At 39.3% G+C, this 14,900-nt stretch overlaps 1 protein-coding gene and 1 pseudogene across 3 annotated transcripts in view; both read left to right on the top strand.

Moving 5' to 3' along the window:
* TANGO6 (transport and golgi organization 6 homolog) overlaps window positions 1-14,900 on the top strand; it is a 184,815-nt gene that overhangs the window by 104,571 nt on the left and 65,344 nt on the right. The window lies entirely within an intron of this gene.
* LOC113876676 lies at window positions 12,438-14,260 on the top strand (annotated as a pseudogene). Its single transcript, XR_003506562.1, has one exon. The product of XR_003506562.1 is annotated as an asparagine--tRNA ligase, cytoplasmic pseudogene (transcript).

The following is a 14,900-nucleotide window of genomic DNA, read 5'->3' as shown; positions in this document are numbered from 1 at the left end:
ATGAATCTATATATTGTGTTGGCTGAAAAGTTGGTTTGGGGTTTTCTGTATAATCTTACGGAAAACCACAAATGAAGTTTTTGGCAAACCAATATTTTAATCTCTATTCCTTAACATAGAAAATACGGTGAAAGAATTTTAGTTTCATTTCCTTTTTTCTCCATTTCTTCTTTTTTAGTTTCATTTCTTTTATTTAAAGAACTATTTAGTTTTTATTGTACTTTTAGAAATTTAATCTTAACACATTGCTAAATTACCAGTCACTCCAAATGTTTCTCCATCTGTTTCCTCTTATATGGCCCAGTGTCAGCAATAACCTGTGGGTTGTTATATGTCATTGCATTTTTAAAAATCTTCTTTTAAATGTATAGAATTAAGTAACTGTGCTCAAGATATTGAATTGATAATTGGGAAACACCTGGCAAGTGCAATTAAAGCAAAAGATACTGAGTTCATCTGTGAGGGTATTTCCTTCTGAGATTGCCTAGTGTTATTCCTGATCTGTTGTAGACTACACTCCGTGCTCACATATGGCAGATACAGTGTATTCGCTCTCTTCAGCAGAGCTGGACCAACACTACCCAATTCTTTGTTCCTCTAGAACAGTGAGTCTCAAATGGGGGAGTGGAGGGAAGAATTTTGTCCCCCAGGGGACATTGGCAATGTCTGGAGACATTTTTAATTGTTATAGCTGGGGGCAGGGAGGATGTTACTGGCATTAAGTGGGTAGACACTAGGGAAGTTTTTTAACATCCTGCAGTGCCCAGGACAACCCCCTGACCTGGCCAAGAATGTCAGTAGGCCTTCTGTTGATGTGCCCTGTTCTAGAGCTCCTGTTTCTGCTTCATAATATCACAGATGCGTTAATTAAATCCAGGACTGCCACATACAATTGTGCAGGTTGTTCACAGATCAGAAAGTCTGAGAAACATCATTGTATTGAATGGCATGCTCTGGAGCTGTCCCCATACTCAGCTGTGCAGTCATCCTCATGGCCTTAGCTGAATTCCAGCCTATCCCCTATCCCTTAGGTTGCATCTCAGTTGCAACCTAGATTGCCCTCTCACTGGAGAGAGTTGGAAAAAGTTATTCATTCATTTTTGTAATGTAGTTACAAATGCTTTTGCATATGGGAGGTTCTGCACATGGCTAATATTATGTATTTTATACCAATCTTATGAGCATACTTTTTAGTGGATAGCCTTTTCTGATTTTTACTAACTACAGGAGTGTGTCCTTATTAGAGCTTGTGACCACCTTTGAAGCAGTTACATGTATCTCTTTTTTTGCCTTCTGTTTACATTTAATGAACCATAATGAGAACTAAAGTGTATTTTAAAATTATCTCTTGTATTTAGGGAATATTTTATATCCTTTGTTAATATTTATTTCTCATTCTAAGGAAAAAGGGAGAGAAATAAATAGAACTGCTTTTTACTCATTTGTGGCTCTCATTTCAATCTGGAGCTTGGATCAGAAGTCTTTGGTGGAAGAATAGTTTCCGCCTCTGCCTGTAGTAATACCCGAACATTCTCTGAATGCTTATTTAATTTCCTGCTTTTGTCAAGTTCTAAATCATATACATTCCTGAGTTATTTGGTAACTCTTCCTAATGCTCGAAGTTGGTTTTGTTTATCTTGAATATGGTTATTTTTTTTTTCTTAATTTGGGGCGTAAAGTCATCAGTGTAGTTCAGTTTAAAAATATTTTTTGATTATGCACTGAACAGTGGGTTCTGTGCCTGAGGCTGGAGATAGAAGCATGGGAAATCCACAGTCTCTTCCTTCAAGGAGCTTATAGTTTAGTCAGAGAGGTCAGCTCATACACACTTCATTGTGAGGTGACCTGCTAATTTATGGAGAGGCCTGTGTGGAGTGTTGTGGGAGCTCAGAGGAAATAGTCTCGTCTGTCCTTTTTCTGCTCAGACCCTGCAGTTAAATGTGGCAGAGTGCTATGGGGCTACATCAGTTCCGCATCGTTATCAAACACAGCAGGTTAGTTTTTGAAAAACAGCTTTTGTATGTCAGCTTTCAAAGATTTTCAACTAACAGCAAAGCTTGATCTAAAGTGAAAAAGTATGTTGAATGTGTGAATAATTGGATACCAGTCTGGGAGTTCAGTATTCATAGATTTCAGCAGCAATGAATGACTGTCAAGTATTAGAGTTTACATACTTTGAAAGGAGAATTTTTCAGCAAAATTCAGAAAATCAAATGAAATGCTTCTTGCCAAGTTGCCTAGGTTAGCATTAGTATAGTTCAACAAATACTTAGATTAATGTGAATTAAAAATATTAATCTGGCCAAAATTAAAAGTTGAAGCTCAGGCTGAATAATTTTTTTCTTCACTTCTTTCTGTTTTCCTCATGTCAATTTTTTTTAGAGGTATAATTTTAAAAGTTACTTATAGACCTTTCCTTTCCTGATTGTATTAGTAATATGTAATAATTTTGGACAATTTGGAAATTATTAAAAAGTATAAAAAAGTAATCACTGATAATTTCACCATTCAGAAGTAACCATTCTTTGTTTATATTTTGATGTTTCCTTTAGTTTCTTTTTCTTTCTCAGAATTGTAATTATACTGTATGTATGCTGCCTTTTTTACATTTAACATTATTTATAAGCACTTTTCCATGTCATTAAATATTTCTTGAAAATATAAGAGTTATTGGTTATTATAATTAATCAACTGAATTTATAATTTTATTTAATTATCTTCTCAAAAGATATTAGTGTTTAATTAGGTGGTTCTGGTTTCTTACTTTATGAGGAACTTTATGAGGATTATGAAAAGTGTGCTATTGATTATTCTTATACATAAATCCTTTGGTGAATCTTTGAGTCTTTCCTTAGGGTTGGTTCCTACAGGGAAATTACTTGGTCAAAGTATGTGCATGCTTGTACTTTAAGACTCTTGATATTTAGTGCTAAGTTGCCCTCCAGATCTGTACTCTCTTGTCAGTAGTGAAAGAGACTGCCAGTTTCTCACAGAGAAAAATTATTCCATGGCTTCATACCTATCCTCTAACCCTGACCTGCTGCTGCTGCTAAGTCGCTTCAGTCGTGTCCAATTCAGTGCGACCCCGTAGACGGCACGCTACCAGGCTTCCCCGTCCCTGGGATTCTCCAGGCAAAAACACTGGAGTGGGTTGCCATTTCCTTCTCCAATGCATGAAAGTGAAAAGTGAAAGTGAAGTCGCTCAGTCGTATCCGGCTCTTAGCGACCCCATGGAATGCAGCCTACCAGGCTCCTCCATCCTTGGGATTTTCCAGGCAGGAGTACTGGAGTGGGTTGCCGTGGCTTTCTCCGCGAACCCTGACCAGCCATCTCTGAAATGTGTACCTTTGCTCCCAGAATGAATGGAGGAATCTGTCAGAGAATGTTGGAGGGATGGGGCGTGGGTGAAGGAAAAGAGGTCAGGGAGGGACTGATGGATGAAAGGGTGGGTACATGACTCAGAGCTGCCCTGGAAGAGCAACTCAGATCTGGTAGTGTCATCATGACATACAAAGAACAGCACTTTATTTTTAGAGACAGAACGTAGTCTTCTAATCAGCAAGCTTAGACAAGTTCTAGTTTACTCTAGGTCAGAATCGTCGAAAATTGAGAGCAGAAATAGAAAGTCAAATTCACGTTGTTTCATCTGAAGAGTTTACCTTCAGGGAACACTGTAAGAAAGCACAAGGAATTAATATTTGGAATGAGGAATGAGAGGAGAGAACTAAATTTCAGGTCTCTTTTAGACTGCGCCGTGGCAGCTAGTGACACTGAGAATACTGGGGCACAGCAGCTTATACTTCTTGGTTAGAAAGCACCTTTTCTCAAATTACTCTATATGCCCTGAGAAGGGTGGGTCCTGGGCTTTTAAGAGATGTATATTTGTGTGTATTACATATATATATATATCTCTTACAGCCTGCATAACACTCATTTAATGTGTTTTGTCAACTCTTTCTGTATCATCTGCTTTTGTTTTAGTTCAGTGTTGCCACTTTACAGTGAATCTACGTGATAAGTAGCCCATGATCCCATCCAACTGCAGGATGAAGCCCGTAGTCTGATTCTAGAAAACCTGACTGTCCCTGCCCATAGAGGAGCAGATTCAGCACCAGGCTCTGCTCTGACGAACACCTTCTAGCCAGTGGTAGAAAACAAAGGAAAATGGAATAACTGAATTTGTCCAGCAGGCTACTGTGAGTTAACCCAGTTAGGTTTGCCTGGGATTTAAGATGAGGAGAGGAGCTTTTTTTAAAAAAATTTTTTTTAATTTGAGTCAGTTTTTTTTTTTTTTTTAACTTTATTTATTTATGGCTGGGCTGGGTCTTGGTTGCTGTGTGAGAGCTTTCTCTAGTTGTGGTGAGCGGTGGCTACTCTTTGTTGTGGTGGGAGGAATTCTCATTATGGTGGCTTCTCATTGCAGAGCACGGGCTCTAGGCGCTTGGACTTCAGTATTTGTGGCGCACGGGCTTAGTTGCTCCGTGGCACGTGGAATCATCCTGGACCATGGAACAAACACGTGTCCCCTGCACTGGCAGGCAGATTCCTACCCACTGTACCACCAGGGAAGTCCAAAGAGAGACGCTTTTAAACAGCTGCATAGAATTTTATAGTATAGATGCACCACAGTTCACTTATTCAGCCGTTTGTGGCTGAAACTTCTTTTTTTTTTTCTATTTTTTTCCCATGACACGCAGTGCTGCAATATAAATACTCATATATGTGGGCCAATGGAAATATTTATTAGATATGTATATATGCAAAGTTCATATATATGTACATATTAAAGTACTGGGCCTTTATTTCTGTGAGATTGATACTTGCCAAAATGGATTCACTCAGTCACTGGCTGTTTCTATTTTAAACTGTTTATATACTAGCAGATTACTTCCTGAAATTGTAGGTGAGATAGGGCTTTTTGAAGCCCCCTGCTATGTCTGTTGTCAAATAGAGAAAAATATCTTTTGAAAATTGCTTTTCAAGGAGAGTGGACTAAAAATGCCTTCTTTTGTGTTATTTTGTTGTTTGTCTTGACTGCGATGGGAAGAAAGGCATTTTAAGTAATAAATTCCTGGGAATTCCGTGGCTGTCCAGTGGATGGGACTCCACAGTTTCATTGCCAAGGCCGTGGGTTCAATTCCTGGATGGGGAACTAATGTCTTGCAAGCTGCACAGCAGCAGCCAAAAAAAGTAATAAATTATTAATGCGTTTTGCTATTAAATAACATATAATACTAGTCAAGGAATGACAAATTGCTTTTAGAAGTATCTTGCTCAACGAAACTTGTTTAAAGGTGCAGCATTATAATCAATCACCTTAAGGGCATTCTAATTAATTAGTTTCCAGAAATATTTAAACTTTTAATTTACTAATTTTAAAATGTTAGTTTAAAGGGTTCAGCAATATGTGAACCGTGAACTTGCAGATGTTCAAGCTGGTTTTAGAAAAGGCAGAGGAACCAGAGATCAAATTGCCAACATCCGCTGGATCATCAAAAAAGCAAGAGAGTTCCAGAAAAACATCTATTTATGCTTTATTGACTATGCCAAAGCCTTTGACTGTGTGGATCACAATAAACTGTGGAAAATTCTGAAAGAGATGGGAACCAGACCACCTGACTTGCCTCTTGAGAAACCGATATGCAGGTCAGGAAGCAACAATTAGAACTGGACATGGAACAACAGACTGGTTCCAAATAGGGAAAGGAGTACATCAACGCTGTATATTGTCCCCCTGCTTCTTTAACTTATACGCAGAGTACATCATGAGAAACACTGGGCTGGAAGAAGCACAAGCTGGAATCAAGATTGCCAGGAGAAATATCATTAACCTTAGATATGCAGATGACACCTCCCTTATGGCAGAAAGTAAAGAGAAGCTCAGAAGTCTCTTGGTGAAAGTGAAAGAGGAGAGTGAAAAAGTTGGCTTAAAGCTCAACATTCAGAAAACTAAGATCATAGCATTTGGTCCCATCACTTCATGGGAAGTAGATGGGGAAACAGTGGAAACAGTGTTAGACTTTATTTTTTTGGGCTCCAAATCACTGCAGATGGTGATTGCAACCATGAAATTAAAAGATGCTTACTCCTTGGAAGAAAAGTTATGACCAACCTAGATAGCATATTGAAAAGCAGAGACATTACTTTGCCAACAAAGGTCCTTCTAGTCAAGGCTATGGTTTTTCCAGTGGTCATGTATGGATGTGAGAGTTGGACTGTGAAGAAGGCTGAGCACCGAAGAACTGATGCTTTTGAACTGTGGTTGGAGAAGACTCTTGAGAGTCCCTTGGACTGCAAGGAGATCCAACCAGTCCATTCTAAAGGAGATCAGCCCTGGGTGTTAAGGAATGATGCTAAAACTGAAACTCCAGTACTTTGGCCACCTCATGTGAAGAGTTGACTCATTGGAAAAGATTTTGATGCTGGGACGGATTGGGGGCAGGAGGAGAAGGAGACGACAGAGGATGAGATGGCTGGATGGCATCACTGACTCAGTGGACGTGAATTTGAGTGAACTCCGAGAGTTGGTGATGGACAAGGAGGCCTGGCGTGCTGCGATTCATGGGGTCACAAAGAGTCAGACACGACTGAGTGACTGAACTGAACTGAACTGAAGGGCTTTTTGCTTCATAGCATATGTTGTGGTTCCCTTATATGTAGTAAAAGAGTTCGGAACACAATGGCTTAAAACAGCCACCATTTGGGGACTCCCTGGAGGTCCAGTGGTTGAGACTCTGCTTTCCAATGCAAGGGGTGCAGGTTCAATCCCTGGTTGGGGAGCTAGTGTCCCACTTGCCACGGGATATGGCCATAATTCAAGAACAAAACAAAAAACTACCACAATTTATTTGTTCAAAATTCTGTGAACCACATAATACTTGGCAGGGACATCTCATCTCTGCTCCACATGGTGTTGTCCGGGCTCAGCTGGTGGCCCTTTTACTGCCTTCAGATCAGCTAAGCTCACCCAGGAGGTTGCATTCAGCTGGGACCTTGACTGGAGCACCCTGGTGCTCCTCCATATGGCTTCTGCCTGTTCTTACGTGTGGATGGTCATCATTTAGCAGTCTAAGCCAAACTTTTCAGTATGGTGAATGGTTTCCCAGAGAACAGAAACAGAAGCTGCCAGGCCTCTTAAGAGCTAAACCTATTATACTGAGTGAAGTAAGCCAGAAGGAAAAACACCAATACAGTATAATAACGCATATATATGGAATGTAGAAAGATGGTAACAATAACCCTGTGTATGAGACAGCAAAAGAGATACTGATGTATAGAACAGTCTTATGGACTCTATGGGAGAGGGAGAGGGTGGGAAGATTTGGGAGAATGGCATTGAAACATGTAAAATATCATGTATGAAATGAGATGCCAGTCCAGGTTCGATGCATGATACTGGATGCTTGGGGCTAGTGCTCTGGGACGACCCAGAGGGATGGTATGGGAAGGGAGGAGGGAGGAGGGTTCAGGATGGGGAACACATGTATACCTGTGGTGGATTCATTTTGATATTTGGCAAAACTAATACAATTATGTAAAGTTTAAAAATAAAATACAATTTAAAATAAAAATAAAGGTTAAGAAGTAAAATACAGCATGGGCCATAGACTCATAATATGTAGCTTCTCTAATAGGGCCTCAACTCTTAAAATTTGTTGGACATAAAAGCGGTGCTAATTTAATTGGTAACTGTGATTGAGTAAATCTACTGTAAAAATGGAAAAAAAAAAAAAAAGAGCTAAACCTAGAATTGGCTTAGTATGTCTTCTGCCACAATATGCTATCAAAGTCAGTCCCCAAACCAGCCCAGGTTCAAGGGGAAGGGAAGTAGCCTCTGATTCTTGATGAGAGAAACCACATTCAGGGATGGAGTATTGGTAAACATATCTGCATACTAGTGCATGCTTATTTTGTTTGTTGACAGAAGCCTAACAATACATGGATATATATAGGTATATAAAGAAAAATCCAGTCTCTGCCAAATATTATAGTTAATATTCTTACCTCCCGAGGTAAACAATGATAATAGTTTGGTATGTATTCTTTCACACCTCTTCCTGTGTTCCTACAGATATAAGCAAACATGTGGGCTTTTTACACTGGCCTTCTTTTACAAAAAACAGAATCTTAACATACTATTATTTTTACTCTAAGTATATATTATTACATATTATTAGTCTGCAGTTTGCTTTCTTTGAAATCAACTTTACCAAGTTGTAATTTACATCCAATAAATGCCCCCATTTCAAGTGTACATTTCAATGAGGTTTGCTGTAAACTCATGTAACTATCACTACAGTCAAAATATAGAACATTTTTGTCACCTTAGAAAGCTCCTTTGTTCCCACATCATCTCCCATTTCACACCCCAACTCAGACAACCACTGATATGCATTCTGCTGCTGTAGATTAGATTTGTTTTTTAGAGTTTTATGTAAATGGAATCATAAAGTGTATACCCTTTTGTGTCTGAATTCTTTTGCTCAGCGAAAGTTTTTGCCATTCATCCTTGTTGTGTATATTAGTAGTTCACTATTTTTTATTACTAAGTAGTAGTACTATATTTGAATGTACCAGAATCATTCATACATTTACCTGTTGATGGACATTCAAGTTGTTTCCAGTTTTGAGCTATTCTGAGTGTAGTTGCTGTGAATATTCTGGTACAAGTCTTAGTGTGAAGATATGTGGTGGTGGTGCATGCTCAGTCATGTCCGACTCTTTACTCTGGACTTTAGCCCACCAGGCTTCTCCATATAATTTTCCAGGCAGGAATACTGGAGTGGGTTGCCATATCCTTCTCCAGCAGATCTTCCTGACCCAGGAATCAAGCTGTGTGTGTGTGTGTGTGTGTGTGTGTGTGTGTGTGTGTGTGTGTGTGTGTCTTGGGTAAGTACTAGGAATGGAATTGCTGGATCATATAATAGGTGTATAAAAATCTACCTAAATGTTTTCCAAAGGAATTGTATCATTTTACATTATGACCAGCAAGATATGAGAGTTCCAGCTGCTCCATATCCTTACCAACACTTAATATCATTCTTTAAAATTTTTTGCCATTTTAAAAGATGTGTAGTGTTATGTTATTATAGTTTTAATTTATATTTCCCTGATGACTACTTATGTTGAGCTCTTGTCTTTTCGTGTGCTTATTTTCTACTCCTGTATCTCTTTCTTGAAGTAACTGTTAAGATCTTTTTCCATTTCTTAATTGGATTGTTTCTCTTTATTTTTCCAAGTATTTATTGAGTTGTAAGAGTCCTTTGTATGGAGTAAATACAAGTCCTTTGTCACGTATATGTATTGCTAATAGTTTCTACCAGTGTTTTCTTTAATGGTGTCTTTTGAGGAGATACAACTTTTTCTGGTGAAAATATTTATCATAATATTAATGATGATATTAATTTATTATGAAAAAACATACAATTAGTTATATATTTTAGCTCATTTACAGCTTAAGAACAAATTTAAAATTTTAATGGCAACAAAAATATCAAATTGATGACATTATTTTGATATGATACATCATGTGTTGCTAAAATGAGAAAGGAGATGAAGTCACTGCTCACAGTGTAAATATGGTTCTGATGTTATGGTGAAGAATTTTTTTTTAGAGCAGCATGCCCAAATTTTTGTATGTTGTATGATGAACGCTTACTCCCATATTTTCCCTCTGTATCAACTGTTACAAACCCCTTGCTTTGAAGTCAGGCTGCTCTTTTCAAATCTGAAAGCTGCCACTTCTTGAGTTTTGAATATGTGACCATAGGCCAGTTATTTAACATCTCTGTCTCAGTTTCTTCATTTGTACAATGATCATTGTAATAAGACTTATTTCATAGAGTGGATCTCCTGCCTTGCAGGCAGATTCTTGACCGTCTGAGCCACCAGGAAAGCCCCATTAGTAAATTATCCTATAAGAATTGCTTTAGTTGAATCCCATAATTTTGATATGTTTTCATTGAAAAATATTTTCTAACTTTGCTTGTGATCTCTTTTTCTACCATGGCTTTCTTAGAAATGTGGTGTTTTTTGTTTAAACTTCAGGTATTTTTCCTGTCTTTTCATTCATTGTATTTTTCTTTACCTCACTGAGCACAGCTATAGTTGCTGCTTTAAAATCTGTCTCTGATCACTGAAATGTCTATATCATTCAGTCCTGGCTTCTGTTGAGTATCTTTCTCCTTGAGAATGGGTCATATTGCACATCAGTTTGGATTATGTCCTGGACATTATTAAATTATGTTGAGAAGGCTATGGATTCTGTTATAGTCCTTCAAAGTGTTAAATTTTTGTTTTAGCAGGCAAGTAAATTAGACTGAAACTTCAGATTTTGTCTTACCTGAAGCAGGCAGTAATTCAAATCTCACTTCAGTTCTTCTAGTTTTAGCCGCAAGCTGCTTTGTGGCTGGTCTGTACATAATTTCAGCACATTTCCCTGAGATCCAAGAGAAACATACTTACCTTCCTTATAGTCTTTGTCCTACTTTTTTGTTGCTTTGGGAGAAAATAACGTTATAAAAGAAGAAGCCATCATTCTCATCCTTTTTTAAACCCAGGCCAGGTTGCTATGGCCTGGCTTAGCTCAGGAAACCAAAATCATAAAGAGCTATATGTGCTGTGTTAAGGGATTTTGATTTATGTTGACTTTATTATTTTTTTAATATTATTTTTATTAGTCTTTGAATTCCATGTTTCATTTAGTCATTTAAGTAAGTAGTAAATTGGGATCATTTATACTTTAGTTTCTCCTAGGTAAATGAACAGTATCAGTCTTGACACTGACACAGATCATAGACACATGACATAGAGAACATAAACAATTTACTTATCCATAACTATATCATTCTTAGCCAAAGAATAACATCCTTGTACCATAAATTTCCTAATTTACATTTGTTTTTAAAGTATATTAATAGAATTTCTTGCCTAAGCACTTTTCTATGGTTGAACAAAGTTTCACCAATTTCATCTTTATATATTATTTCATTGATCCAATTATAAACATAAAAAGAAAATATATGAACATAAAACAAGATATTTGTATATTCCTGACAGATGTCTGTAGGGTTACCTGGAACAGAGGCAATGGGTCTCCATTTGCATTGGACCTCAGAGTTCCAGACATATGTTGAGTTTAAATGGAAGTCAGGGAGAGATTTTAAGAAGGGAAGAATTGATCATAATTACTTTTTAGCAAAATCATTTTGGCTGCTATGTGAAGGATGAGAATGAGATAAGATTAGAAGGGAGACTGATAGGATGTTGTTGGACAGTCTGTTAGAGATGGATATTGAGTGAGGGTTTACATGTGATAAAGAGGGAAAATGATGTCCCCAGATAGGAAAGAAAGTGTGAGAACAGAACAAAAGTGGGATGCTTGTACTGCATATGGAGAATAGAGACTTGACCTGTCTCCCTGCAGCAAATTGTGTTGGGTGCCTTGGGGAAGTGAGGCTAGATAGAGAGGGTGGGGCAGACCGCAAAGAGCCTTGAAGACTGGGCAGAGGAGTTAGGACTTGATGTGATGGGCATTTGGGAATCACTATGGATTCTTAAGGAAGGAAACAATGTGATGAGAGATGTATAGGTGTGGTTGGCAGGGGCATGAAACATGAGTGAAGAAAGGAGAGGCTGGAGCCAGAGAGATAGCTAAGAGGCTGTTGTGGTATTCCCTGGCATAAAGAGATGAAGACTTTGATTAGAGGGATGTCTGTGAGAATGGTGAGAAAAAGTAGATATTATAGGCAATTCAGAGGAAGAAATGAGAGACTGTCATCTTTTTTAACATGTAGTGGAGATGAAGTTATAATCCACCCAGCAATTCTACCTAGTGTAGTCCACCCAGTTATTCCTTCTCATAGAAATGTTGAGAGGCTCAAATGAAATAAAATACACACACACACACACACACAAAATCACTTAGAAACATTTGAGTATCATTATAGAGATATATTTATGGCTATATTAATTCCTGTACTGAGGTTGCCAGAGACCAATGAAGAGAGGTAGGACTATCTACAATGGCAGTCATTGGGTAGGGAAATAGGAATTTGATGTATAGATTTAACCTTTCTCTGTCAGGAGTATGCACTGCCACCCCAGAGTCATAACTTCCTCAGTTTTGATCTTGACTCTTAACATTTAATAGCTATGAACAAGTTCCATAACCTCTCTATTCCTTTTCTGTAAAATGGGGATAGTTATGGTAGCTTCCTGATAGCATGGTTATGAAATTAAAAAGATAATATATGTAAAGTGTTCACAACAAGCATCTTTCATGGTAAGGGGTGAATAAATGTTGCTATTATTTTCTTTTGTTATTTTTCAGTTAGTATAATGTATTCCTCCATTCTCCCATGGCCAAAGCCAACCCGGAATAAACAGCCCTTCAGACAAGTAAAATGTATGATCATCCTGTCCTATTCAAGAATGCAAATCAGAGTTGAGGACGCTGCCGGCGCAGTCCGTGGGGAGGCTAGGTGGCTGCGTGTTGGGGGCGATGTCCTTGGAGGTGGTCAGGGCGGCCGCAGGGATGGCGCTCGCAGAACTGTATGTCTCCGACCGAAAGGGAAATGATGTTACCGGTGATGGAACCAAGGAGAAACCTTTTAAAACAGGCCTTAAGGCTTTGATGACAGTTGGAAAAGAACCCTTTCCTACCATTTACGTAGATTCACAAAAAGAAAATGAGAGGTGGGATGTTATTTCTAAGTCCCAGATGAAGAACATTAGGAAGCTGTGGCACAGGGAGCAGATGAAGAGTGAGTCCCGGGAGAAGAAAGAGGCAGAAGACAATTTGCGAAGAGAGAAGAACCTGGAAGAAGCAAAGAAGATTACCATTAAAAATGACCCAAGTCTTCCAGAGCCGAAATGTATGAAGATTCGGGAACTAAAAGGATATAGAGGCCAAAGGATAAAGGTGTTTGGCTGGGTCCACAGGCTGTGTAGGCAAGGAAAGAATTTAATGTTTCTGGTGTTGCGGCACGGTACGGGTTTTCTCCAGTGTGTCCTGTCAGATGATTTGTGTCAGTGTTACAATGGCGTTGTCTTGTCCACTGAGAGCAGTGTCGCAGTGTATGGAATGCTGAATCTTACCCCAAAGGGCAAGCAGGCTCCGGGGGGCCACGAGCTGATCTGCGACTTCTGGGAGCTGATCGGGTTGGCCCCTGCCGGAGGTGCTGACAACTTGATCAACGAGGAGTCCGATGTGGACGTCCAGCTCAACAACAGACACATGATGATCTGGGGGGAGAACATGTCCAAAATCCTGAAGGCGCGCTCCGTGATCACCAGGTGCTTCAGAGACCACTTCTTCGACAGGGGGTACCATGAAATCACTCCTCCAACGTTGGTGCAAACACAGGTGGAAGGCGGCGCCACGCTCTTCAAGCTCGACTATTTTGGGGAAGAGGCGTATCTGACGCAGTCCTCTCAGCTCTACCTGGAGACCTGCATTCCAGCTCTGGGGGACGTCTTTTGCATTGCACAGTCATACAGGGCAGAACAGTCCAGAACACGAAGGCACCTGGCTGAATACACTCACGTGGAAGCCGAGTGTCCTTTCCTGACCTTCGAGGAGCTCCTGAACCGCCTGGAGGACTTGGTGTGTGACGTGGTCGATAGAGTCCTGAAATCACCCGCAGGAAACATAGTGCGCGACCTCAACCTGAATTTTAAGCCCCCTAAACAGCCTTTCAAACAGATGAACTATTCAGATGCGATTGTGTGGCTGAAAGAACACAACATAAAGAAAGAAGACGGAACTTTCTATGAATTTGGAGAGGACATCCCGGAAGCTCCAGAGAGACTGATGATGGACACCATCAACGAGTCCATCTTGCTGTGTCGCATTCCCGTGGAGATCAAGTCCTTCTACATGCAGCGCTGTCCCGAGGACCCCCGGCTCACCGAATCTGTCGACGTGTTGATGCCCAATGTTGGTGAGATCGTGGGTGGTTCCATGCGTATCTGGGATAATGAAGAGATCTTGGCAAGTTACAAAAGAGAAGGAATTGACCCCACTCCCTATTACTGGTACACGGATCAGAGAAAATATGGCACGTGTCCACATGGCGGCTATGGCCTGGGCTTGGAACGATTCTTAACCTGGATTCTGGACAGATACCATATCTGAGATGTGTGTTTGTACCCTCGGTTTGTCCAGCGGTGCAAGCCATGATCAGTCCCCCCAACCCCCAGAGCTTTAAGGAGAGAACATGGTTCATGGAAGGAACAGACTGCCTCTTAAAAAAAAAAAGCCAAAATCTTCCCCCCGCTTTTTTTTTTTTAATTCCACTGGGGTATGTCCGTTTCTGTTTTCTCTTTTTTATTCCTGCTACCACAAAAGCAGTTCAAAACATTTTGAATACCAAGTAACATTGATGTTATAATTTTAAAGAAAAAATACCCATTACAAAGTTTGGGAGAAACTGTGGCATGTAGCTTTGCAGTTAGGAGTATGTCTCAGCACTTTATCCACCTTTAGGTTACAATCTTTATGTTGTATATACCACATATATCATTAAATAATTTTAAATTATGATCTGAGACATTCCAGTAATTTAATCTCTCTGTCCTTTTAAGTATAAATGGAATTCTTTTAATTTCTACCACTTTATCGTATCAATGAGTTCAACACCTTGGGGAAAAATTGATAATATGCTGTAAAAATCTGCTAGTATTAGAACAGAGCCTAAATCAGTAGATACAGGAATGATATGATTACAATCTTTTGCATCCGTTGTGAATCTTTCCTAAATCTCATAGCTGCTTATAACTCTAAAGCATACAAATTGGTGTGGAGGAATTTGTAAAAATGGAATTACCTTAAACAGTTGGAAGTGACAGCAAGTTTTTTGGCACATCAGTGAACAGCTTTCTTTATCGCATTAGTTTAA

Source organism: Bos indicus x Bos taurus, chromosome 18, assembly GCF_003369695.1.
Source record: "Bos indicus x Bos taurus breed Angus x Brahman F1 hybrid chromosome 18, Bos_hybrid_MaternalHap_v2.0, whole genome shotgun sequence".
In the NCBI taxonomy this organism is placed as follows: Eukaryota; Metazoa; Chordata; class Mammalia; order Artiodactyla; family Bovidae; genus Bos; species Bos indicus x Bos taurus.
This window is presented reverse-complemented; position numbering and strand designations above follow the sequence as displayed.